A 27,474-nucleotide genomic window follows, 5' to 3' on the forward strand; every position below is an offset into this window, starting at 1 on the left:
AATTCATTTTCAATGATAGCACTGCTGATGAATCACTGTATATAAATTGGTGATAAGGGACGCGGACGAAAAAAGCTGACCACCGCCATTTCAGAGTTATTGGAAAGTTGTTCACGAACTAGGAAACCCCTTTTTTCAAAAAGTCGGTTTTTTGTTGAAATGTGAAAAGAAAAAAGAAAAACATGTAGCCAAAAACAACCACATAGCAGAATTCATCTACCGAAAAATGTACTCCTTTTTGTTGACAAGAAATACATCTATTTTCCAAAATGGTCGAAAATTTTTAAAGCTTCATAAAGTTTAAGTTTGCGGTTTCAAGAAAAGTTTCCAAAATTCTATATTGTTATTTTTAAATCAAAAGAAAAATTACTTTTTAAATCCTCCCCAAAATATATGCATTCCTATTCATTCTACATAACTGTTATTAGTCATACTGTACATCGAAAACATCATTAATATTAGGTTGTTTTCTTCCCATACAATTTTAAGCTGCCACGAGTTATCAGACGAATAAGTACGCTAGAATAATATTAAAGAAATTTTAAGGTGAACGAATTTTACCGTGGACTACCTTTTACGTGATCTTTTTTTATGCCACGCAAAACATTTTGAAAGCAGTCTAATCTATAATCTAATCTATAATATTCTAAAATATTGAAAAGTATAGTTTTATTTAGGAATAATCCGACTTCAATTGTATATCCATTAGCAGGTGAACTTTCACCATGACACGCTGTAGTTATCAACAAAGTATTTTTGAAATCTTAGAAATAAGTACAATCGAATTCAATTTTAGTTGCAGCATCCGAACAAGATAGCAATCCAAATTCAGCATACGATTTCTTAATTACTTGACATAAGACCTGTCACTACATCAGCAATCATTAGACTGCCGGGTACAAAAATACCGACTACCATAATAGCATCTTTCAACTTCACACAGTCTCCACTTCAGTAGTACCGTTTGTGTTTAATTTCGGTGACATCGGTACTTAAAGTTGAGGCATAGTTTCATGAATGGAGTTTTTTGTACTCCCCAAAAAGTTGTGAGTAGAGTAGGAATAATAACAAAAAAGAAGCGCATGGGAAAATATGCTTCGAAGGAACGAGTGCAAAGAAAGCCGAAGTAGGTACAGTGCCTCGCGGCGAACAATGGCTAAAGGGCGCAGCATGCCTACTTAGGCAGTTTATTAAAGCAGTTGCAGGCTGCTGCGACTGCTGCTGCTGCTGCCTCTGCGCTGAAGCAAGACGCCACAGTCTGTGAGACATAACCGCACAGAAATGACACAAAAGGGAGAAGCAGGCGAGTTTTGTTCTCCTACTATACACCGACTGCATGACGTACTTAGTTAGGGTGGGGAAGACTCCCAGGAAATGTGCATATTATGTACGTTTTGAGAATAAATGGGTGAATGAGGATAATGATAATAGCCATAATTTTGAGCCTTTATTGCAGCATCCGATTCGAGCGGAGTTTAAAGCGGAGAAGCATTGCAAACGAGATTTAATTTCATGGGTTGTCCTACGGAGCAGCTGAGGATTTTGTAAGGGATTTTGTTCGAATTGGATTCACCTGATGCAGCTAAGCCCATGGCGTGTCTAGGTATCAAATTATTAAACACATCCACGTTGTCTGGTTGAACTCACGAGCTGCGTCGGTCTGGCATACCACTAATAGCGATATAAATCACAGCTCCGGTCACCGTTAAGGCACATATCAAATCAGGACCATAAAAAGAGAACGATGCATGATGACACCATTAATAAGAAGAAAACCGACCAAAGCACAATGGCTGGCAAGGGAAAATAGTGATACACGAAAACGTCTTTTTTCTGTTCGGTATCGTTGACATCGTAAAAATGACCGGTCATCTAATATATTTTTTGATTGAAGTTCTTCGCCTCCCCCTCTCACTCGGACGTACAGGCGTAGTGGCAATGACAATTGGACATCTGACACGGGTGGACTACAGAAATGGTCGCATCCATCGACCAAGGACGCTTTGTGCTTGCTTCCGCTTCACCATATAGCGATAGATAACGTGGGAGACATTGACGTAATGAGCTTGTGTTGGCGTTTGAGAAGACGCCTCCTTTATGTTGAGAATAAGAATCTCATAACGGAAAATCTGTTCGGAGATCCTGATCGTTTGTGAATGACATTGATAGTATTGATTCGGATAATTTTCAAAAAAATACAAACTGACAGAATTATCGAGCTCAATTTCTTGATAATGCGAGAAAAATGAGCTTCAATTGTTCTTCGAGATTTCAGCACTTATTAATACGAGTACTTATCAGACTTGAAGCTCTTTAAAAGCAAGAAGCATCCTTGGCAAACCAAGCTTTATCACATCATTTATATTAGCATCACTGACATCGTATCCTAGAGACAGTTAAAAAAATATAACGCCCGCGTGCATTGCAAAGAAAACGAACGGGTACGGAGCAACAATGGACTCATAAATATCACCTCCGTGCGCTGCACTCTGATTGGGTTATATGAGCAGAAATTAGAATTCCGACGCCGTGAAATTTTTTATTGCATTCAGCAACACGCGACTCGACAGCATAAAACTCGGAAAAATAGCACAAAAAATAGTACATACTACATTGCAGTAGTGCGAATGTGAATACATGTGCTACAATCAGTGTTTATCAAAGCCACCAGCCTGATTGTGGGTTGGTTCGTGGGCTAACAAGTTTTTCCTGCACTCGCTACGTGCACGGCTTGGTGGGCAAATTTATGGCACAAGTTAGAAGAGGCATGCTAATCAGCCAGCCAGCCAGCCAGCGAGCCAACTGGCGATCAACTGCCTGTTTTGCAGGACCGTCGCATTCCGCAGTCTAGGTGCCTCGCGACTAAAGTGGTAATTTTCTTTTGAGAGCGTTTTGGATGAATGTGAATTATTTAGGAGTAGAAATTTTGAATTGTTGGTTTTGCTTGGAAAGATAGGTTTATAAGTAAGTAGTTTACCGTTACTAAATGTTGTTTGCTTTTTTGTTCTGGCTCCATCCAGCCGCATTGGAACGGTACTTTCTTTCACTTTCGAATAGGTGTGTTCGACAGTTTATCACTTTTCCAAACCTTTTTTTATTTGAAACACTGTTCTTTCCGGCACATTTACTGACCGAACTATCTGCCTTGCACTTGCCTCGGTGCGCAAAAACGGTTGACAGATTACTCTCCTGTTTAGGCAGCTTTACGTTTACTCAACACTGTTTGTTTACTGTTTATTAATCACTGAAAGAATAAGCTATGCAGTGCTCCCAAATATATCTGAAACAAGTTCCGCAAGCATGAGAAATGGATATTTGAAACTTACTGCAAAAAATCGTCACGTTTTCTGTGAATCAAAAAATCAATATTGTTGAAGTTAAGTGACTACAAAATACAAAAAAAAATCATGTAATTTGGCTTGTAACAATATTACAGATAGAGAGTGTAGAAAGAGTTAAGTTCTTCGATCACGCCAGAAAACTGCAAGATATCACCTTGATACGTTTACTGTGTCATATGCGGGCAGTATTGAAGCTGTTATCAGTAGGGAGATTGGAAATTTTGAGCATTTATAGCGACAGTCCTTGTATTTATTTTTGAAGTTATGTAGCCCATTATACAATAGCCATTTTGGCATCGGATGGGATGAGTGTGAATTTTGGTACTTTTTTGATGTTAGGTATAAAATTACGATGGAAGCCAGCAAAAATCGATTAACATTATATTCTGCTATATAAAATTGAAGAAATCTTTTCTCAAATGCAAGAATGGAGAAACTCGTGTATATTCAGATATATTAAATATACATTTGCTTTGATTAGGGCTTACATACATGCATGTTGCAATTGTCCAAGAGAACAATACTTGCCTTGAAGAGCAGCTCATGAAATGAAGAATGATAAATGTTGAGCTTGAGCTTGTGCGACCACCCCTGGCTGCTGCTCTGTTGTCGATCTGGACTAGCTGAAGCTGCACAAGGAATCAGTAAATTATTAATGCTTGGGAGTAGCGAAACAGCTTTCAATGTGCAACTCCTGGTAATCCTAAAGTGTTTATTGATCAATGCCGGCGCCGGCCGGGCTTGAACGTAGATCGCGGAAGTAAACGGATGGAATGTTAGTCCGATACTTGCTTTTGCTAGAGGCCATATAGACTACTGCTCACTCCACAAGTATCACCGGAGGAGGATATTTATTAGTAAGTATAGGGGTGCGATTCTTCTTAATGTTCTTGTTTTTTTTTGTTGGAGACGAACCATTGCGACCAGTATTTAGATCTATTGTGGTTCGTGTTCTAGTTATTTTCCATCAGCCTATTTCCGCTACCATTACAAAAGACCAACACCAGAGAGGTGACTCCACTTTCTACGTAACATCCGTAGTTCCATACTTAGCTTGTTCGAAACTCCGCACGCTTTCATTGGTGCCAATAATTAATGTTTGTTCATAGGCGAACCAGCTAAAAACTGAAGCCTCTAAAATAAAAACATAAACAAAGGTTTTTTTCCATTATTGTGCATTATTCCTCATAATTTCGTTAGGATTGAATCGGTAATACATGTGACAGGCATGAAATGTGTTTGAACAAAAACTGTTCACTATAATAAAGCAATTGTATCTGCCCTACCTTTCAAATAAGATGGAAACATTAGAAAAAATATTCTAAATGAAGACGAAAATATACTCATTTTGAATCCTAAAAGTCTTTCATTCCACGTTTTTTCATTGGCCCACAAAAATTTTGCTTTTTGGTCATTTGAATGACGTAGATATACGTAGATTTGTATCCACGTATCCCCCATAAGCTTATTCATATGTCAGTGGCGCTATAACTTGTGGCCACAGTTCCAACTAAAAATATATTCATAATGACCGCTGAAGCGGGCGAAGAATTTTTTTTCGAGTGTTATGTCTGTTAGTCTGTGATTTATCTATACACGCACCTGACGCCACATATAATCTAAAGAGCAAGAGAGCGCCAATCCATTTATTCAGCTCCAAAAGAAAGAGCTTTCTGCTTGTTCTGTGGTGTGCAATCATTGTATTTTCCGTGTATGCATGAAACTGGCACGCTATCAGCGCCTGGCAGCAGTCATGAGATGTATTACCTACCACCGAAGAACGCGAGCTGACATAAAAAGTAGCAGCAACAATGTCAGAAAAAGCGCTTACAACGTCAGAACACAAACTAACGAATTTTTCTTATATTCCCTTTTTATACGTGTCGCAGTTCATTCGATGAAAAAGAGGCAGTCCTAGCAACGCTTGATACTTGAGCGAATTGTACCGAGCAATCATAGATCAGATAATTACTACTTTCATAAAATCCATTATTTCCGTTATTTTTAGTAATTGTAAATCCAACGGAATTGGATACAAAATTGTTGTACATATTTCAAATCAAATAGCGTAATAATCTTACTTTTTCATTCAGTACAACGGCAGACCCCTATATTATAACGTTAGAAGTATTCTACTTCAAAAAAATGGCGATTTTAATATGGCAGAGTAAAATGTGACTAACAATTTTGGTCACTTTTTTAATTTTTCGCATTTTTATGTGGTTATTTGATAGCTCACGATTAGTCTGCAATGCCTCCACAGATCAAGCAGTGAAATGCGATCTCGAGACCTTTACACATGTTCAGTGCAATGTAAATCATTCTGGAAACGTGCATAATGCCTTGAAAAGGTTTCTACCTGAGGCGCGCGTCTCAAGCCAAGAGCATCCCATGGTGGCCAGGACGTCGCTGCGAACAATGGCTTGTAAAAACTTTTTTGATTCGCGGATCGAAAAACTCGTACAATACAACATAGTAAACACTTATACCTTTCAAAAAAAGTAAAACTTTAAAAAACGAATTTCTGAAAATTTTGTATGAGAACCTCCCATTAAAGCCATATGAGGGGATGGCATGTCCTTTCGCCCATTATGCCTAACATACTTATGCCTAACGTCTGTATGCCTTATAGGGGGACTGGAAGCCGATGAGTCTCACTAGAAGTATCTTGAAGCTGAAGTGGTGATTGTGAAAGTATTGGGAATTAGTGATGATGCCGTTATAGTTAATCGATAGTGGAGTGAAAGGTGCATGAAGTCTGTTGAGTTCTTCAATAAATATTCATATACTAAAGGATTCCTAAAAGAAACATTGGTAGAAAGTAATAAGCACGACGTTGAGAGTTCTCAACAACGTCTGTTTAAATAGAATCTCGAAAAGGTCCATTAATTTCACAGCAGATTGAAGACAGCACTAAAGACCTTAGGTTGTACATAAATATATTGGCATACCTTACATTTACTATATCCTGTAACACCAAAAATACTTTGGACCTGCGGGGTTTTATACCTGTAATGAGAAAATGAATACTTTCTAAATCATATGGAAATGAAAATTTATTGTTACTCAACTTAAACAACCTAAATTTTTCATGAGGTAGATGATCCCTTCTTCCTCACATTAATGCGATAATATACCCGTGTCATCATTTGCTTATTCAAATGGGTTCCAGAATATTCTCGAGGACAGCGAGTCTGTTGCTTGAATTTAAGTGTACGGTTCAGATGGTAGAAGAGAGTGAGTTCCCCCACATCAGTAGAGATTCCGGAAAATGTCGTCCTGATACTTGTTGTCTAGTGTGTGTGAGCGTTACTTTTTTTGACACTGACTTAACTTAAGGCACGGACCTAGGGTGCTAGGACTAAGCGTAGGAGCTTCCAGACAAGACCGATTCATGATTACGCGAGACCACGATTATGAATTGTAATTGTTAAAATGTTAACTTGATCACAAGCACCTTTTTGTATTTGCCAGACGCGGACGTAGTTTTGCGTATATGATCGCAACTACATGTTTAAATTTGCGACCAGAGCTGTATTATCGCGCATGACTCGAGTGCTTGTATGTTAACGGGTTCGATAACGTGGGCGTGTGTGTTGCCTGTTTGTAACATGGCGTGTATAACTTTGCTTTTACACCCGTGTAATCGCTCACATATTTATGTTAAATGTTCGCGTGAACCATGGATTTGAGTGTATGGTTCAGATCTAGAAAGGAGTTAGGTTCCCTATATCACTAGAGTATCCAGCCATGGCGCCCTGAGTTAGTGTATATGAGTTCGTCTTTTTCTGAGACGTTCTGATGGCATGGACCTAAGCTGCTAGGGCCAAAGGTAGAGACTTTGTACCCGAACGAGTATGTTTCATGATCGTGCGAGAACGAGCTGCTATATGTTGGCACATGACACCGCGAAAATAAATTGGCAAGTGCTAACACGTAAACTTAATCGCCAGAGTGTTTATATGATTGCTAAATCGTGGACGCAGGTATGTGTGAATTATTGCGTTTGTCACCGGATTTATATGTATCGCGAAAGTCTCGAGCGTTTGTACTTTATTGTGCGCGTTCTTTTAATCGCGTGGGCATTGGCATTATATTTCGTTTGCATATTTCTGTGTTCGTTTCAGAGTCACCGAGAACGAAACACCACATTGACATTTATATAAGATATAGGAAAGGTTAGATGGGCTTAAAGATAGTATATTACAATATGTAATGGAGTGACATTAGATATTGTGCACGTGGAAAAAAGAACATTTGCATTCAGCATACCTCATATATAGTAGAAATACTAATCAATGGCTGAACTTTTGTATGGGCAGGTGAGTGTAGAAAAAAACGTGCAACATAAATGACATTACCCAGGCTGACTGGTTTCTAGCGAAATTCCAGCTCAAATCAAACAACCTATTCCGAGTCGGAGTTTCTGGTTTGGTTTCCTCGAATGAAAAATAAATACCGTCGTGCGAAGCTACTTTGGCGATGGGGGGCTACTTTGCACACTTTAGTTTTTCAATATTTACTAACAGACGCACTTTTATTAGTTTTATTATACCCTTGACATTTGTAGACCCATGCCTTTTAAACATGTTGCATATGCCTTTTGTCATTTTTCTTAACACTGTTTACCAAAACAAACAAAACACTTCAAGGGTCGATAAAAGTGATTGGAGGCTCGTAAAATAAGACTGTTCAACAAAACAGAAAATCTTAAGTGTACCGGGACAACATAATGTTTTTCGGAAAGAAGAAGAAAAAAGATGATAAATGGCGTTCCGTTCCGTTTGTTTTTAGTATGTAAGGATCGGTTTTTATGAGCATTTGAAGATTTTTGTGTCTTTAAAAAAGTTGTTTTTAATATCATTATCAACAACTTTACCGAAGATACCAAGCCTCTAAATAATGTTTTGAATTTATTCTCAGTAATTATGTCTAAGAGAATTAATTACCAAAATTGTTTTTTTTTTCAAGAGATGCTCTGTATTATGTTGTATAATTTCTTTGTAGAAATTGAACCTCCAAAGTTGGTGGTTGCGAAATAATGTGATCTTGGCCGTGAAAAAACTGGTTTCGAACCTTTATTTCAGAATTCTTGACATAAAAAGTGCATAACTTGAGAACGTGGCCTTGTGTACTAATTACGCCATCAATTTAGCACTCAAATATACGTCATAAATAGCCGCTTATTTCACTTTTTTTATTTTGCGAAATTTTCAATACCACCGTATGGCTTATTGATATATGGCTTTTTATAATTGATAAAATAAAAAATCTTTAAATGCTCTTAAAAACCTATACTGACATATTCTGACAAACTGATATTGCCATTTTTCATCATTTTTCTTTTTTCTCTCTACAAAAAACACTATGCAGTCTTAATCCACTCAAGTTTTTGCCTTTCTCATATAGAAAGGTTATGCAATCACTCTGAAAAACGTCAACCTAATCCCGGCCAGGAGGGCCGAGTGTCATATCCCATTCGAATCAGTTCGTCGAGATCGGAAAAAGTTTATATGTGTGTGTATGTGTGTATGTATGTGTGTGTATGTGTGTGTGTATTTATGTGCGTATGTGTCAAATAATGTCACTCATTTTTCTCAGAGATGGCTGGACCGATTTGCCCAAACTTAGTCTCAAATGAAAGGATCAACCTTCCCATCGACTGCTATTGAATTTTGGATCGATCGGAATTCTGGTTCCGGAATTACGGGTTTCAGAGTGCGGCCACACAGAAATTTCTCATATATACTATAGGAAAAATTTAAAATAGAATTTTTATTTTTGATGCTAAATATGTTCAAGGTGCATGAAACGTCGAGATTTGATGCAAACTCGAAAAAAATTTGACGACAATTCACTTTTTTGGATTTTGGCACATTTTTGCCTTTCTTATGCAATCACTCTGAAAAACGACAACCTATTTTTTTTTCGACTCGCATAAGGTTTCTGGATTTTAACAGGGGCGTAGTTGATGGTTTACGGAGAGCGGTTTCAACCCCCCCCCTCTAATGTTCACTCCCCTCCTTTAAAAATCTTTTTAAATCACCCCTCAGACCACCACTAGGGCATTGCGAAAATTTTTTTTTTTGAATTCTCAAAGGCCCCCCCTCTCATATTGTGACAAATGTCAAAGTAAGCTCAGATGCCAAATTTCACATCATTTGGACAATTTTAGACTCCCGCCCACTTCGCTTGAATTTTTTTGAAATTGGTAGTATGGGAAAATATGGAGGAAAAATACAATAAATGCTATAACTTTTGAAGTAGCAATCAGAAAACTACAATTTATACCTCTTTTGAAAGGAAATAATCTTAGTATTTGAATGGAGATATTTTTGTTTCTATAAAAATATGGAAAAGTGGGGTACTGGGTCATTTTGGCCCCGAAATCCCATATTTTTCAAAAAATTTCTGCTCCGTGACGCAAATCATACATATTTTGTAGTTTTTCTAATGTGAAAAAATCTCAGAAATCGAACGGAACCCTTTTGACCTTAGTCCGAATACGAGGATTTGGGGTTATAGCGCTTTTTGTCATTCATATTAAATTTTATCATTTTCTCATACATATTATTCTCTATTATTCTTCAATCAATTTTCATAAAATGTAACTTATTGAACGTGTAAAATTCTGAGGAATAAAACAAAAATAAAAACGTTAGAGTTAAAATTCAGAAACATCAAACTTTTTGATATTTACTCTACAAATCTCATTTTTTTTCATTATTTGTCCTAATACCTCAACTTCCCCTATTTTTCCAGGAATGAAACTTTTCTCATGTGATCCCTAAGCATATTTTAAACTAAAAGTAGTAAATCAAATAAGAATTTTGTTGTCAAATGGAGTTAATATATGCGATTTTATGATAAAAATGTGAAATCGACACTATATGTCAGATAATTTGATGTTCCTAAATTTTACGGGTAACGAATCTATTTTTGTTATAATCCTAAGGATTTTCCACGTTCAACAAGGTATAGTTTATGAAAATTGAGTGAAGAATAATAGAGATATATGCACGAGAAAATGATGAAGTTTAATATGAATGACAAAAGGCCATTTAACCCCAACTTCTCGTATTTGGACAAAGGTCAAAAAGGCTTTGATCGATTTTTGAGATTTTTTTACATTAGAAAAACTATAAAATATGTACGATTTGCATCACGGAGCAGAAAAATCATTAAAAATATGGGATCTTGGGGCCAAAATGACCCAGTACCCCATTTCTCGTATTTTTCTAGAAACAGAAATATCTTCATTCAAATACTAAGATTATTTCCTTTCAAAAGAGGTATAAATTGTAATTTTCTGATTGCTACTTCAAAAGTTATAGCATTCAACGTATTTTTCCTCCATATTTTCCCATACTACCAATTTCAAAAAATTTCAAGCGAGGTGGGCGGGGATCTAAAATTGTCCAAATGATGTGAAATTTGGCATCTGAGCTTACTTTGACATTTGTCACAATATGAGAGGGGGGGCCTTTGAGAATTCAAAAAAAAATTTTTTTGCAATGCCCTAACCACCACCCCTCCAGCCCTCATACCCCTCCCTTTCAACCCCATCATCTTTGAACCACCACTATATCACAAAGCATACCAATTTAAGCTGGGGAGTCGTTCGTTCATGGGACTTTCGCCCTCCTCACATACCCACCCCCGCATGACAAAATGAGTTAGCAAGCAGATAACATTGATCTACTGCTGATTAGGCTAATGGAGTATGATATTTTTTTGTTTCAAGTGTTTCACCAACGACACGTAGCTCATCAAGTTCGTGGCTGGCATGCCATTGTGTATAAGTGCAAAGTGTACTAAGAATGTAATGGACATTTCCACAATTATGTTGAACATAAAAAGCCTCCGTGCCATAGTTTAGAGAAATGAGAAAGGCACAATTGCACCGCTAGGTGGATTAAAACAGGTCTTTTGACAAGTAACGTTGTAAATGTTAAATTAAAATGAATCCCTCATTTTAGAAAATGCTATAAATGGGTGATGTTTTATTGTTGAAAAAGCCTCTGATATCAGTATAAATTAATGATATTTCAATGGAAGTAAATAAAACTGGTTAATTTTTATTTTATATCAAATTCAAGAAGTGTGCAAAGTAGCCCCCAGCTAGGCCACAAAAAATATTTTTAAAGGCTATATGAACAACTATTTTATGTGTGTACAATTCTGCTCATATTTGGCATAAATAATACATACACGATGACGATAAATCTGTGCTGATATGATATAAATCCATCGATTATTAAAGGAGTTATAATTCGTCAAAATTGAAAAATTGATAAAAAGAAGCCCCACACGACGGTATGATAATATAATGATTTTTTTTAAACAATCTTGTTATTGGTTGGATACAAAATTATAGAAGAATGCGTATGGAAAAGGTTTTTCAACACCCGGTACAGATTTAATTGTGGCAACACTGCATGTAATATTGTTTGAAGATGTTTGTAATAGCTTCAATCTAACCAGCCTGGGGAAGGTTAGTATATGCACTATATTATAAATTCCGAAAAAATTAAGAGCCTCTTATTGTTTCTTGCAATTTCTGCATTTTTTTCTAGTTTTAGTACATCGCTGTTTTAAATTAGTGAACTGGTTTCTTTTCGCTCCTTTTATTTTTAATCTTGTTCTAGTTATTAGCACTAAAAAAACTCGTGCGCGTCTCATAAGCGACTGGTGTTTATTAGGAGGCTGTTATTAAAATTGTTTCGCTCCGGACAAACCCAGTCTAGAGGCCGTGAGGCATACGGTAGCAGATCCAAGGAATTGGTCCAATAGACTTCTGCTGTTTCCATGCCGTAATGACCGACAGAAATAGGACTCTCTATACTTCATTTACTGCATCTTTAGACTTTTTAATTTTTGGTACGAAATTAGTGAATTAATTAATCTTTCTTTTTATCCATTCGTGATGAACCTACTTGTTTTTCTGTCTAGCAGTTAGGTTAGTAATAAAGCATACGCGCCTGCAATTGCCATTACGTCCGTCATACAAAGTAAGTTTTTCATTACTGCTTATTTTAGGCCGCTCAATTTTTTTTTCATATTCTAAATTCATTTCGGGAAGCAAACGATATTTTTTTAGTTGCAGATTATTTTCCACTACTATTCCTTTTCTCTCCGTACTTTATGTTACTTTTTCTGTTGCTAGTTTGTCTTCTGTAATAACAAAATTTGAATACACTCCTAAAGGTTTTACCGGAATTTGCATTGGTTTAGTTCCAAGTTTTCCTCCGTAGATTTCCCAAATGTTGTGTTTTTGTAACTGATTGACAAGTCATCTCAGAGACTAATTTACCTATCGAATTGGAACAACTTGGGAAATGTTCGGAAAACGAACCGCTCTCGTCTGACACAAGATTTTTCTTCTAAGTTTACAAAACTTACAGCATTTTTCTAACCAAAAACACGGGAATATGTTTTTGTTTTGTTTGAAACTCAACCCTTTTGCCGAATTTTCGAATTTTGGAAGAGCCACTTGTGAGGAAAATAATTTTTTTTTAATTTTCTGTTTCGGATGAATTGCATGACTGGAATCGTGCGAACCATTTGATCTTACATTTTTGAGAGTAGTGCCTTCAATGTCAAACAGAGGTTAAACAACATCGAACAAAAATTCATGCTAAAAGTTGAATAATAAACGATTGGAAAGTTATGATATTACTAAAACGTATTTCAAAGCAGCTATTGAGTCACCTGGTGGCCGGGCGCCCAGAGACTACTAAAATCTAACTCCAGCACGAATCCCTATCCCTATTGGCAACCTCCCTCCTCCCGTAATATTTTTTGGAGTGCGCAGTCGTATATAAGGCCTCTAGCAAAAGTAAGTGTCCGACTTACATTCCTACCCTTTCTAACTGTATTCTACGTTCGGACCTGACCGGCGCCGGTATAGATCAAAAAACAACTTGTGATTACCAGGAATTATACATTGAAGGATGATCTATTGTACCCAGAAATTTTATATTGCATTTATAGATTGAAAACTAACTTAAACCTATTTTTAATTTAAACGGTTCTTTACTAATGTTAAAATCAAATTAATGATAGACACTGTTGAAGAGCTTACAGCAAACATCCAAAAGAATATTCTGGCCATACTGTGTGTGTGTTGAGCGTCGGAAAAAAATCAATTCTCCGGAAAGATTTCCCGGAACATTGAGGTCAAGTTTTGCTAGATACGTAGGAGAACGTTGAATGTCAGCAGGTCGAACATGAAAAGCCGTTGCAGAAAGATTGGTCTGATTCGCAGCATAGGGAAATTGATGCGGGTACAGCGATCTTCATATGGAGGAAGCTAGAAATGATTTAATTCTATTAATTCTCTGTGCAATTTTAGCTAATTCCGATCAAAACTAGCCCTACGCACCACGAGGGTTTGAGATATTTTTGAAATCGGTATATATGAAACTATGTCAATGAACCCAAGTTTCCCAAAAAAAAAACAAATGAACATAATGAAGAAATAACAGGTAAAAAATTAAAAAATGTTGACGTTTCTAACATTGACGAATACGGGTTTGAGTCATTTTTACACCAAGAATAATTTATGTGAGTGTGAATTTTTCGGAAACTTGCACGCTTTATATACCAAGGAATACGAAAATCACAAACGGTGATAAAACTACTACATTTACATAAAATACCTATATTCTCTAACAAAAGTAGTGGTAAGGCAATACTAAAAATGCATTAAAGACAAAATTGAACATTTTCTACTGATTTATTACGGTAGATAATAATCATTTGAAAATGATTTCTATATTTAAGGATCGACTACGAAGATCAAATGGAACCAATCCCTTTTCCTATCCAGTCAAACCGCTCTCGTACGAGTGCTAAGTAGACCAGATTTGAAACGACTTCATTCTGCTGCCCAGATTCCCAAGCCAATTAGCCCGCCCGAGCTGTGCATTAAATCCTACGATAGAAATCTCCTTGTAATCTATTCCAGTTTTAATGTTCCATTAAAACCAAACACGTCATGCATCTTAATGGTGACAGCAGTTCCTCGAGCTGAAACGGCAAACCAATTCTCGCATTCACTTGTCAGTATGACCAACTCAACATCTCCGAGCTCGCATAATGAAATAAGTCATAGCAAAACGGCGGGCAGCTTAGGCGACCGCAGTGTGGGTAAGGCTGAATGCGCGTGCTGAAGTCGAATATTTTTTGATGAATACTGCCGATTTCGAAACTCGTAAACCGTCTACTTTATTACTGTGTCAATGGCTTCCCCGGCCCCGAGTTGTCCTGGCTGAGTGTTTCGCGCCCGAGACCCGAGTCCGCCAGTTTGGGGCTACGTGGGTCAACATCGCCACCCTGCGAGCCAACCAGTCTCCCGGGGCAGGTTTCTTTTGCAATTTTGGTTTTGAAAATTCCGCACACTGAGTGCGACCTCCTGTGATCGCACCGTTTTAACCGCTAATGTGGGCCTGGGCGTGGAACACATGCTGCTTTTTCGTTGAAATTTGTCTCGGCACAGGTAACTACGGTCAGCAATAACCTCCGGACACCTGACCGAACGGAATGGATGTCTTGTTGAGTGGGTTTCGGCGTGGGGGGAAATACTATAGATATCACCTTTGATTCGGTTTCGCCGGAGGTGCACTTTCGGAACATCACGATTAATACAAATTGATTATTTGGTGATTCGTCGAGTGATTCGATGGCCTTTCAAATGGGTGATTGAGTCCAAACTGGATCTTTTAATTATCTGAAAGCCGGATTCATAATACCGATTGACGGCGGTTGATTGAAGTGGACAGCTTCAATAAAAACGTACAATTTTGTCCATAGTCGAATTCATTCAACTGCCTTACCAGCATGCATATTCGGGGCTTGGACCCGTCGTCGTAACGGAGTTCATCAGTAAATGTATGTTATGCAAATGAACGGACAAGGGGGCGTTGCCACATTCGCTTTCGTAGCAGATAATAAGACACAAACATAGCTTTTATCTTTCCACCCAAACGAACTGACAGTCAACGACAACGACAACAAAGCCACAACGACAAGAAAGGCGCTTTTTTATTATGATTGACATAAATTGGTGACAATCATACAATCATCACGTGTGCCCATTTCAATGTGAAAGGGCAAACCCTAGACGTCTCCCGTTTGGCCGTTTCGTCTCATGCGCGTACGCATACCTCAGTCGGTTGATGATTTATGTGCGTTATGTTTTACTGCCTGCAGTATTCATACACATAAAAGCCATACCTGATGGGGATGTGTGGATTGGAAGATATTGTCTAACCAACAAAACGGCACCAGTTCAGGGGATAAACTTTGTGCAAAGAACTGTTTGGGTTGAAGCCGAGGCTCAAGATTGTCATTTTATACTGTCGACAGACCAAGGACGACAGGATAATGGAGAAGTGTGAGTGGTTTGTGGTTATTACGCTGGAAACTTTCAATGTTTACGCTTCTATAGTCGGGTCGGACTGCTGTCGACGGCTGAAACTCGAGACAAACAAATTCATTTGCAAAACAACTTTTATTTAGTTTTCGCTGTTTTATAAATGGTCATATTACTTATCATACTATTTTGTATCTTCAAATCCACATTAAAGTTTTATAGCAAATAAATAAAAATCCATCGACTAAATCAAACATCAACTTAATCATATGGTTTAATATATACCTGCGAGATTCCACAAACTAAAATATCTCAATCGTTTAACCTAATCGATTATTTGAAATAAACATATACCATTGACTTACTGGTAAATAAAAGGACGAAGAGAGTTTCACGATGACATCTCTGTAGTGCCTCAAAAGCAACCGAAACGGGCATGAATGAATGGGGAGTTATTTATACATTTGATTGATTTTGATAATACAATGAGGGTAGGACAACTTATTGTAAAATCAAAACACCGTGGAGTGAACACCGTTTTGATCGATCAAGAATCTTTTTATTCACTTTATGATACCGTGTTAGATGGAAGATCCCTAGCTGCGTTGTTCGAAATCTCTGGTTAAACAGTTGACTGGTGATACTATTTCTCGGTGTTTCAGTTTGCAGTGGAAGAGTCCTTGAACTGGTAAAAATTATCACATTTGTACTCAAGGCAGTTTCTAGGATGCCCATTGAGAATCCTTTATTGTCACTTCTAAAAAGAATCTGCTGTCTCTAGAAATAACATTTCTCCACAGCCGTGACGACATTTTAATGTTAAAGTTTAACCTTCCAGCACTCGCGCGAATGGCTCCCCGAATGAGCAGCCTGGTGCTGGAGAAAGATTTCGTTAGAATTTCGGAAGGTGTTGCACAAAATACAACGGCGCGTGTGCCGGAGGGTTGAAAGCAAAAAATAATAAAATTCGCAAGGATGGGTTGGATTTGGAGCGAGAAGAACCATTTTCGGTGCTTCATCGGATACAATTACAGAATGCGATAGTTACGACAAAGATGTAATACAAATCATGTTTAAAATGAATCTTTATTTAGACCATGTAAAGAGCGGTTCCTAACTAACGGTAGGCACAGGCAATTGAAGATCCATGAAACCATACAAAGATTTGGATGTTCCATCAATTGGAACCATTGGAATATCCTCAATTGGAACCATAGTAAAATATTTGGCCGTAATCGAAATCAGAATTATGTTATTGGCTTTCCAACTATAGGGTAGCGACACATTTCCTAAAATAAGATTCCGTGATTTCGCAGGTTTTCCAGGCCCTTTATTAAATTCTCCAAGTTTTTCAAACAAACATATAAATTTATCATTGTTTATCGAACGATTGTAAGGTTCTTTTATGTAAATCTTCCATAAAGTGCATATTTTTCGTTTCATTCTTTATTAGCCAATCAAAATCTCCGCACTACTAATTTTTCTTTCACTCGTAAGTGAGTCGTAGCTTCCAATAAAAACTTCATTTTCTCCTCGAAAAAAGCTTACCAGTGCAAAAATATGAATAAGAGATGGGCGAATAAATCGCGAATCGATCAAAAGAATCAGAACTCTTCAGAAAGAGCGAATGAATCGCGATTCTGTTTTAAAGAGCTGCGATTCACTGAAAGAGTGACAATTTATTATTAACTCAACGAGAGCCAAAAAAATGAATGAATTTGCCATGATTATAAATCACTCTAAAATAAACAAACACGATGAACACATGAGCTCTGTTTGTTTTCATGGTATAACATGTCTACTCATAACTAATTTAAATTAAATAATAGCTGAAATTTTGAGGGAGAAACCAATCTTGAAAATGAGGGAAATTTTCGAAATGATACATTATAATGTACAAAAGTTTCAATCAATTTCTTTTTTTTCGAGAGTTGTCCTACTGGAGCTGTAGAGCTAGATTCTCGGAAGGGCTCCCCGTCAGAATCAAATACTACAATTTGCAGACGAGACAGGCAATGTCGCCCAATAAAACACTGCATTAGGCCAATTGTAGCGGGCCGTGATTCTGAATGTGATATTCATTGTACGGTTTAGGTATGTGCGGGCGTAGGGACTCGCGATCACGTGTATCATCGCGAAGAGCTCGAGCATTTGTAGTTAACGTCTTCGATCGCGTGTGCGTTTGTATGTCTCGTGTGCTAACGTGTATGTAACTTCGCGTGTATAAATTCTATTTTATAACCGTATGCCTTTCGCATATTCGCATGTGTTCTTGGATAATCGCGCACGGACCGTGAGTCTAATACTTTATTTTTTGGTGTACTTCTAAGATGCTAAAATAGTGTGAGATCTTCTATATCACTAGAGTGCCCGCTGAAGTCGCCATGGAACGTGTTGTCTAGTGGATGTGCTTTATTTTTTTTTTGTCGCGCGAAAACGGACGTTTGTAGGTTCGTGTTTGAGACAGCGTTTGAAACTTCGCGAGCGCTAAAACGTTCTTTTTATTACCAGGGTGTTATTAAGTTTGCACGATCGCGAACGTATGTGTGCGTTGTTAATCGTTGTTAACGTGTCTGTCGCGTGTGCTCGCGTTCATGTGACTTCGCGTGTACAAGACTGGATTTTGTAACCGTGTGGCATTTTCTATATACGCGTGCGTTCTTGGATGGTCACGCGGACCTTCATTCTGATAGTTAGTTTTTGGTGTACAATTCACATTCTGACAGGGAGTAAGTTACCCCATATCACTAGAGTCCTCAGTCATGTCGCCATGTAACGTGGTGTCCAGTGGATATGAGAGCTTTCTTCTTTTAATTGATGCAATTGAAGGCATGGACATAGTCTGCTGATATCAAGGATAGAAACATCCGGAAGTGACCGATTCATGATCGTGCGAGTGCGGGAGTTTTTAGGTTCACGCTTGAGACCGCGTTTGAAAATTTATAGGAGCTGAGACATTCACTTTATCACTGGGATGCGATCATGTTTACTAGATCGCCGATGAAGATGCCGGGGATGATAGCGAAGGGCTCAAGCATTTGTATATTAACGTGTTTGTCACGTGTATGCGACTTCGCGTGTATAACTTCGATTTTATAATGATGGATTGTGTATTTTTGTTTGATTGCGCGCGGACCGTGAATCTGAAGCTTAATTTTTAGTGTATGATACAGATAGTAGTCCGTTTCCCCATATCACTTGAGTTCTAGGTCATGTCACCATGGAACGTGTTTTTAGTGAATATGAGTGTCACTTTTTTGATTGGTTCAACTGAAGGCATTAGTCCAGGCTGGTAAAACTTTCGGACGTGACCGTTTCATGATCGCGCGAGTGGTGGGTTAATGTTTGAGACCGCGTATGGAAGTTTAAAGATGCCACGTTTACTTAATTACCGGGGTTAATGTTTTCATGTAGGCGAAATCGCGGGCGTAAGTATATGTGGATTATTGCAATTGCATGGTCGCGTTTGTGGCCAGTTTTGTGTTATCGCGAAGGCCACGAGCGTTTGTACCTATATGAGTATAGATAGCGTATAGCAGAGATATACTAATAAAAGGAATCATAACATGCTGAATAAAGAAAAAAAAGATGCAAAGAGCTTGACTAAAAGTGTATAAATTGAACAATACTATTTTGGTATACATAAATAATGGAAAAGCAAACTAATAGATGCACAGAAAAAAAACCAATGAAGTAGAATAGAAAAACACATGTAACATGCAATCAAACTCGTCTAAATGCAGCAAATGTTGTATATTTATTATTACCGACAATTGCATGCTGTTAGACTTTCATCATGCTATGCTGGCCGGGAATGGATGACTCACGTGCGTCGGTAAATTTATTTTACCCTAATTTATCCAGCCCGACTTTCCCCAATGAATAGAACTAAATGCTCAGATTGATCACCAGAAGAATTAGCCACTATTCACTCAGACGAATACATACATAGATACACATACGACTAGCACATAACAGATGTACACTAGTACGAAAAACAACGATTATCACAAAACTACAACTAATAGGTTTCTACTTATTCTACTTTATTAATTTAATTATTAAATTAATTTAATTGGTATATGCACGAAGACGAAGTCGACTGATAAATGGGCACACAATGACTCCCTCCGTGAGCCCTGCCCACGAGTACCACCAATAGAACAATATTTGCAAACATGGCACACAGCAAAAGTCAATCTACGTCGATCCGCCAGTCGGCCACGCCACCGTCCATAGACCAGTGGTTTAGCGTTGGTATGCGCTGGTGCGGAGTATGAAAAGACATATAACAAAAAAAGGCGCATAAGTCCTCTCGGTCTCCTCGATGCACCACTATCGAGGCGTAATGCAGTACCCATCTTAAATCAATTGATGCTTGATGATGTTTGCAATACCGTCAAACCCCAAAACCTTGGAGAGGGACAAAAGTTTCAATCAATTTGCTACAAAAAATCGCAAATAAAGTGTTTTCTACATGCTGAAACCCTTTAACCAACTGTCAAAGGATTGCCACCACATTCACATGCCTATGATGGTTGTTATAGCAACGCACGACGAGTTTTTATTTATCGTCTGCCTTTTATTCATTCCTTACCAACATCATTGAACGCAATATTGTTGCACATGAGATAGCATCGAATTGCAGATGTACTGATTGTACGAGTTTTACCGCTCTGTTCTCGTGTGTAAAAGCAGAACAGTGCTAATAGTCAGTGCTACGATGCACAAGAGCATGAGTTCAAATCTGGATGCGTCCGTTACTTTTTTCATTAATCATGAAATCGTCCAAGTTGCATTAACCCTTTATAAGGCCCACCGTTTGAGGCTATTAATGAATGTTATATTAATAGAAACACGGTTCTCTCACTTAGTTTAAAATATATTTACATTTATATCGTAATAAAAACTGTTTTGAAAATATACTGCTACTGTCCGTTAGAAAACGTCAGTCTTTGTAATGTTTGATGTACACTCAAGTTTTTTTTTACGCGGTTTTTTTTTTGCGCGGTATTTTTTTACGCGGTTTTTTTTACGCGGATTTTGAAATTTACGCGGTTTTCATTTACGCGGATTTTGAAATTTACGCGGTTTTCATTTACGCGGATTTTGAAATTTACGCGGTTTTCATTTACGCGGTTTTTGAAATTTACGCGGTTTTCATTTACGCGGATTTTGGAATTTACGCGGTATCCATCAATGAGGTTCCCTTTATCGCGGATTCTTAAATTTAAGTGGTCTTCATTTACGCGGATTTTGAAATTTACGCGGTTTTCATTTACGCGGATTTTGAAATTTACGCGGTTTTCATTTACGCGGATTTTGAAATTTACGCGGTTTTCATTTACGCGGATTTTGAAATTTACGCGGTTTTCATTTACGCGGCTCGTATCCCCCGCGTAAAAAAAACCTGAGTGTATTTCCAACGAGATTGGTGCAATTATAAACACATATCGAGCTGGATCAGAAAATCAAAAAGAAATTAAGGTGGGTTAATGGTTTTTACAAAAAATAACCCCTGGATTCTGAGGATAAGTTGAAAAATGAGACCACCGATTACAGACGTTCAATTCTTCATTTCATTTTTTTCTTTGTAATTTTTACCACTCATAAACCAAATTTTAGAATTAAAAAAAGTTTTTTTTACAAATTTGCATCACCAACTAATAGGGTCTAGAGTTTTTTTTCAAAGACAAGCTAATTTTATTGTTATAAAGGAAATCGGGGTTTTTAAAAAAAAAAAAACTCTTCACCTGTTGCGGCGCAACGTACATCGTGGACGCTCCCTTCTAATATCAAAATAAATTGACAATCAGCTCTTTACTCATATCTATAGGTAATATTAAATATGTACGTTAGTGTAAGTAGACGGTGCAATACTTGACAGTGTCTTGTATTCGTTAAAATGTAAATATTCCTTACAAATAACCATTGTACTCTTAGTTCGACCACCACCATGTGCGGTTGGTTTGTTTCGGTCACAAATTAAAATAAATCGATTTCCTTAAGAAACCGTTTCGAATTAATTAGCATATTTCGTTATTCTTCGCCATTGTTGCATCGTAAAACGGAACATGGGAGTATCGAACAATAATCCTAGTGTTATACCTGAACCAACCAAAACACAACGTAGGACTTATCACTGGCGCGATCACCAATATGACACTTTTCACTGTATCTCAATAAGAAATAATAAGAAGAGTTGCCAGACTCCTAAAAAGAAGATTTCATAAGATTGGAATACTTCTCACTTCATATTCCCGCATTATGAACGATGTATTATGAAGGGTTAATGTAAGCGATTCTTACCGGGTATGGGTCTTTTTCACCGAATTAAACCTTAGCAACACCGCCCCCTACACATTCCTCCTCCTAAATATGTTTAATCATTTATTGAATTCCAATTATTTTATTCATGGTATTCAATGAGATTGTTGTATTCATATTTTAAACATTTATTCAACTAACTTAATGGGGGGTTCTTTTTTCTTTTGGAGCAAAATAAGGCAAAGTTTGTTAATTTTTTATGGAATTTTGAAAAGGCGTAAGAACTTTCGGTTTTGATGGTTACATAAGTTTATTATTCAAGATTTTGTAAAAATCTGTATCTGGGTGAAATTCAAAATTGTGGCTTCAAAATGGTGATTTCCAACTGCCTCTGCATGCGAAGCATGGTCCGAAAACTACGAGCCCTTAGCCTTTCGTAGTAAACTGAAATCAAAAATCATTATATTTTTTAAAGGTAATGAAATTACGACTTATACCTAAAACTAGTATTGAAAATTATGTATATATAATTTTTGAACGCGATGCCAATCAATTTCACCAATCAAATGTTTATTATGCAATCAATTAATCGTCATTCCGATCAGGTGTAAGTTGCACAGAATTTTTATTAACTTTCCAAAATTTCAATTACTTTTTAATTTAGTGCGGCCTCGTGTTTCGCGCACAGAGACAGACGGAAATGGTCATTTTGAATTTCAACCAGATACTGATATTTACAAAGTCTAGAATAATAAACGTATTTAACCATCAACGCTTTATAATTTTTTTTCGAGAGTTGTACTACTGGAGCTGTAGAGCTAGGTTCTCGGAAAGGTTCCCCGTCAGAATCATACAATACATTTGCAGACGAGACAGGCAATGGCGCCCACTAAAACACTGCTTTAGGCCAATTGCAGCGGGCCGTGATTCTGAGTGTGATATTCATTTACAGTTTAGATATGTGCGGGCGTAAGGACTTCGCGATCGCGTGTATCATCGCGAAGGACTCGAGCATTTGAACGTTAACGTGTATGATCGCGTGTGCGTTTGTATGTCGCGTGTCCTGAAGTGTATGTAACTACGCGTGTATAACTTTTATATTAAAACCGTGTGCCTTTCGCAAATTCGCGTGTGTTCTAGAATGATCGCGCGCGGACCTTGAAACTGATATATAATATTTCGTGCGCGGTTCAGATTCTAGAAGCAAGTGGGTTCTTCCATATCACTAGAGTTCCCAGTCATGTCGCCTTGGAACGTGTTGTCTAGTGGATAGTCGCTTGTTGGTTGTGAGCTGGTAACGAGAGGAAAAGTATAGAACAGAAAAAAGGCTCACATCAGCCCTCCCGGCCTCCTCGATACAGCGCTAGAGAGGCGTATTGTAATCAATATCTTAAAGCGGGCTTCTTATATAAATCAAATCCTTAGTAGTCATAATAATTGGTGGATTATTAACATGAGAACTAATAACCTCTAGTAGTAGAACTTGGCGCAAAAAGAAACTAAAAATAGCGAATATAAGATAATTATATAGAATCTATTGTGGTTTCATGATGCATACAATACCGTCAATCCCATCCAACTGCGAGAGCGAAATTTGATTAATAATCTTGCAAACACAAGTCGAAGAAAAATACTATGGTAGGACAAGTTTTGCTCCCAATACAAGAACCTAGCTAATGATTATGGTTGATCTGCGAATTAAGTATATCATCAGAGACATCTGTTGGCTTAAGGAAACCTTTTTGGTTTATAGCAAGCCAACAAACAAGGATTGTTGTCTGTTTTTAGGTGTCATAAGATAGCACAACTCGATCAATCGAGAAATTTGCGCTTGTCATAATCGTGTTCCACTATATCTCAGTAACTTAGCAGAATTTCAAAATTCTGAAAACGCCACATTGTAGAGATTTTAATGCTGTTTTCGATTTTAGAATCGAGTTGCTCTAAACGCAAAAATAAAACAACCAATAAAATAAGTTCTTTTAAATTTAGGTACTTTTGAGCTGTGCGTCGCTTTCGCACTTATTAGTGTTGTCAAAAACAAAACGAGAGATTCGACACAGTCGAGGTCTTCCGTGCAGTAAGGTACTTTTGAGTTGTTTGGGGAATACTCAAAATTAAGTAAATTCAACTTAAATTACAGTAAATTAAACTCAAGGTTGAGTTATGATTTTTGCCGTTAAAGTTACCTTCAACAGGGTTTACCTAATTTTACCTTCCCGCACGATACCCCGAGATTGGGTCAAAAGTACTCAATTTTTGGTAGTTTTTCGGTGGCGTGTAGGTTCGCTCTAATGTTTACAATATCCATGCAAAAGTGACAGTTCCGAGCGAACCTAGAGCAACTCTGATCTAAAAACGAAATCAGCATCAGTAACATGGCATATCTAACTCAGTTTACCCCAAAAATGGCGGTTGTCATAAGATAGCACAACATCGACGAAGTGTGAGAAAGAACTGATGTGTCGGAAAGAAATTGCTCTGAATTTTAACCTAATCCAGCTGCCAATGTACAGGAAACGGTCCAATCGCTGAAGAACTCCGCGAGTGTGAAAAACGTTACGAAATGAATGCATTCGATATGATAAAGACCCAATTACTAGATATCATAAATGAGTCGATGCAGCGTGGGATTTTACCAAATGTGTAAAAAATAGTAGTACTTCGGAATCCGAAAGTACCAAGGTCAACACGACCGGAAGATCACCCACCTATTAACATGTTGCCATTCTATGAAAATATTTGCAGACCTTAATTAAGAAGCAACTCAAGACATATGTAAACGATACCGCAATACTCCTGGAAAAGAAATTTGGATATCGAAAACACCACTCGTGTGAAACTGCTTTGAACTTGTTACTACTGAAGTGGAAGTAGCGGTAAGATGGTAATGGTGGATTTGTAGATTTGGTGCGGGGCTTCGAAACTATTGATCGATCATAGCTGCAAAGTTTATTGCACCGTCCGCGGGATACCATTGATGTTGCTTAGCAGTTACCTGAAAAATCGCATACGCTAGACGAATTATAACTTTTAATAGCACGGTATCGCCTGCTGTAGGCATTGGTATTCCACAAGGTAGTGTACGTGGACCTCTTTTATTTACTCTGTATATAAACGATATAAAACGAACTTTGCTGCGAGCTGAAGTAAACCTGTTCGCTGACAATACAGTTTTGTTTGTAGTGGGAGACAAACTAATGTGGCTAAAGTGGATGAAATTGAATCTGAATATAACCAAGACAAAGTCTGTGACAGCAACAACACGATCGCGGGTTAGTTACGACGTATCAATCCAAAAAAAAAAAAATGATGCAGTTGTTGAGCGGGTAGAGTTAACAATATCTAGGAGTGATACATAATGAAAAGTTGAACTTCTCCCAGCACATAAACTAGTTAATAGAGCAGGCTGCGAAGAAATTCGGAATACTGAGAAGAGGGATCCAACATCTACCGATGGATGTCATGGTGACAATCTACAAAGCAAATCATCGCTCCCCAGTTCGGCTTCTGTGGCCTTAATACTGTTCTTTGCATCCACATTACAAATGAAACGAATGCAAACCATCCAGAGTAAAATGCTGCGAATGATCCTGCACCGTGATCGACTAACCCCGGTCGACGATTGTTGGGCTGTTTACGGTGGATGTCCGTGTAGCAACGAATAGAAAAGTATTAAACTTTTCGATTTCGCATGACAACAAGGATGACGTAACAATATCTGACGAGTCCTGTTACATACGTACGTATATGGATCTTAAAGCAGCATTCGATCGAGTGGATCATGGAATACTCCTAGGAAAATTGCAGCGACTCGGCATCTCAGCGTTTAGTGTTGCTTGGTTCAGATCATATCTGACAAACCGTTCTGTACAGGTCCGAATCGGCTCGACAACTTCTGAATCGTTCACAAACCGGTCGGGAGTTCCACAAGGCAGCAACCTCGGTCCGCTACTGTTTTCAATTTTTATAAACGATGTCGCATCGCTTCTACCATCGGACTGTCGTCTGTTTTATGCAGACGATACGAAAATCTTTAAAATAATTAAATGCCTTCTCGACTGCCTGGAGTTACAAAGAATGTTGCATCTGTTTGAGGAATGGTGCACAAAAAACTTTATGGGCTTAAGTATTGCAAAATGCAGCATAATTTCCTTCCATCGGAAAACTCTGCCCATTATTTATGATTACCAAATCTGTGGCTGCTCTCTTACTAGGACAGAATGTGTTAAGGATCTTGGCGTTTCTTTAGATCGTGAAATGACCTTCAGACTCCACTATGACGATATCCTGTCAAAAGCCAACCGACAATTGGGTTTCATCTTTAAAATTGCTAGGGAGTTTCGTGATCCATTTTGTTTAAAATCATTGTACTGCTCGCTTGTACGCTCATTGCTTGAATCCAATGCCGTAATATGGAGCCCTTACCATGCAAACTGGATCGCCAGGATTGAAGGTGTTCAACGAAAATTCGTAAAGTACGCTTTGCGGTTTCTGCCGTGGCGTGACCCAATTAACTTGCCGCCATACGAGGAACGCTGCCGTCTGTTAGACATCGAGTCGCTGGAGGTACGAAGGATCACCTCACAGGGATTATTCGCTGCAAAGCTACTCACAGGCGATATTGACAGCTCTGCTCTGCTTACTCGGCTTAATTTGTACGCTCCTGAGAGACAACTTCGTCGTCGTAACTTCTTGTTCCTGGAGTCACGAAATACACAGTACGGACAGCACGACCCACTTCGATTCGTTTGCTCGAGATTCAACGAACTTGCTGATTTCTTTGATTTTAATGTGTCGACTAATGTGTTTCGTCAACGAGTACTTGATAATTTTCGTGTTGTTCGTAATGTTTAAATTTTTGATTAGTTTTAACCTTTAGTTTTAAGTTTTCATTAAGACAATCTATGTCAGATGAAATTATACCAAACAAATAAACAAATAAACAAATAAACAAATATGAAACAGATATTCACCGATACGGAACCAGACAAGCTGGTGACCTCAGATTGATGAACTGCAGACAATCTTGCACATATAACGCACTTATTGAATCAGCTACCGGAAGTTGTAAACGAACCAGCAACATGAGGGAGTTAAAAAGTCTCTGCATTTGTTAAACGATATATGTAAAACAGACAGCCTTTAAATGAGACGGAACTCAGAACAGAGTGAGAAATGGTTGAGCATACACGGAAGTGGAGTTAGATTTGAAGGGTCTCTCAATATTGATTAAAACTTTATCGAAAAATCCATGGAAAAACACTCTATATCTAAATACCTTTAGGTTAGGAATCGGCGTTTCAGTCTGTTGTTTAATAAAGAACTCCTGTATGTTCTCTTCTTCCGACCTTTCGGTCCCTTTTGGAACTTTCTCAAGGAATCTGCGAATTTTATTGTGTCCATTAAGCTATTCTAAATGACAATTCAAAAAAACTTTTACCGAAATTTTGGTGTTCTCACTCACAAACGTTAACGGGTTAACGCAAC

The 27,474-nt window shown here is 37.8% G+C and overlaps 1 protein-coding gene across 3 annotated transcripts in view; it reads right to left on the reverse strand.

Moving 5' to 3' along the window:
• The window catches only part of LOC131683563 (protein slit), a 566,205-nt gene that overhangs the window by 494,549 nt on the left and 44,182 nt on the right, over positions 1 to 27,474 (reverse strand). The gene's annotated exons all lie outside the window — the stretch shown is intronic.

The sequence above is a fragment of the Topomyia yanbarensis genome, chromosome 2 (assembly GCF_030247195.1).
Source record: "Topomyia yanbarensis strain Yona2022 chromosome 2, ASM3024719v1, whole genome shotgun sequence".
Taxonomy (NCBI): Eukaryota; Metazoa; Arthropoda; class Insecta; order Diptera; family Culicidae; genus Topomyia; species Topomyia yanbarensis.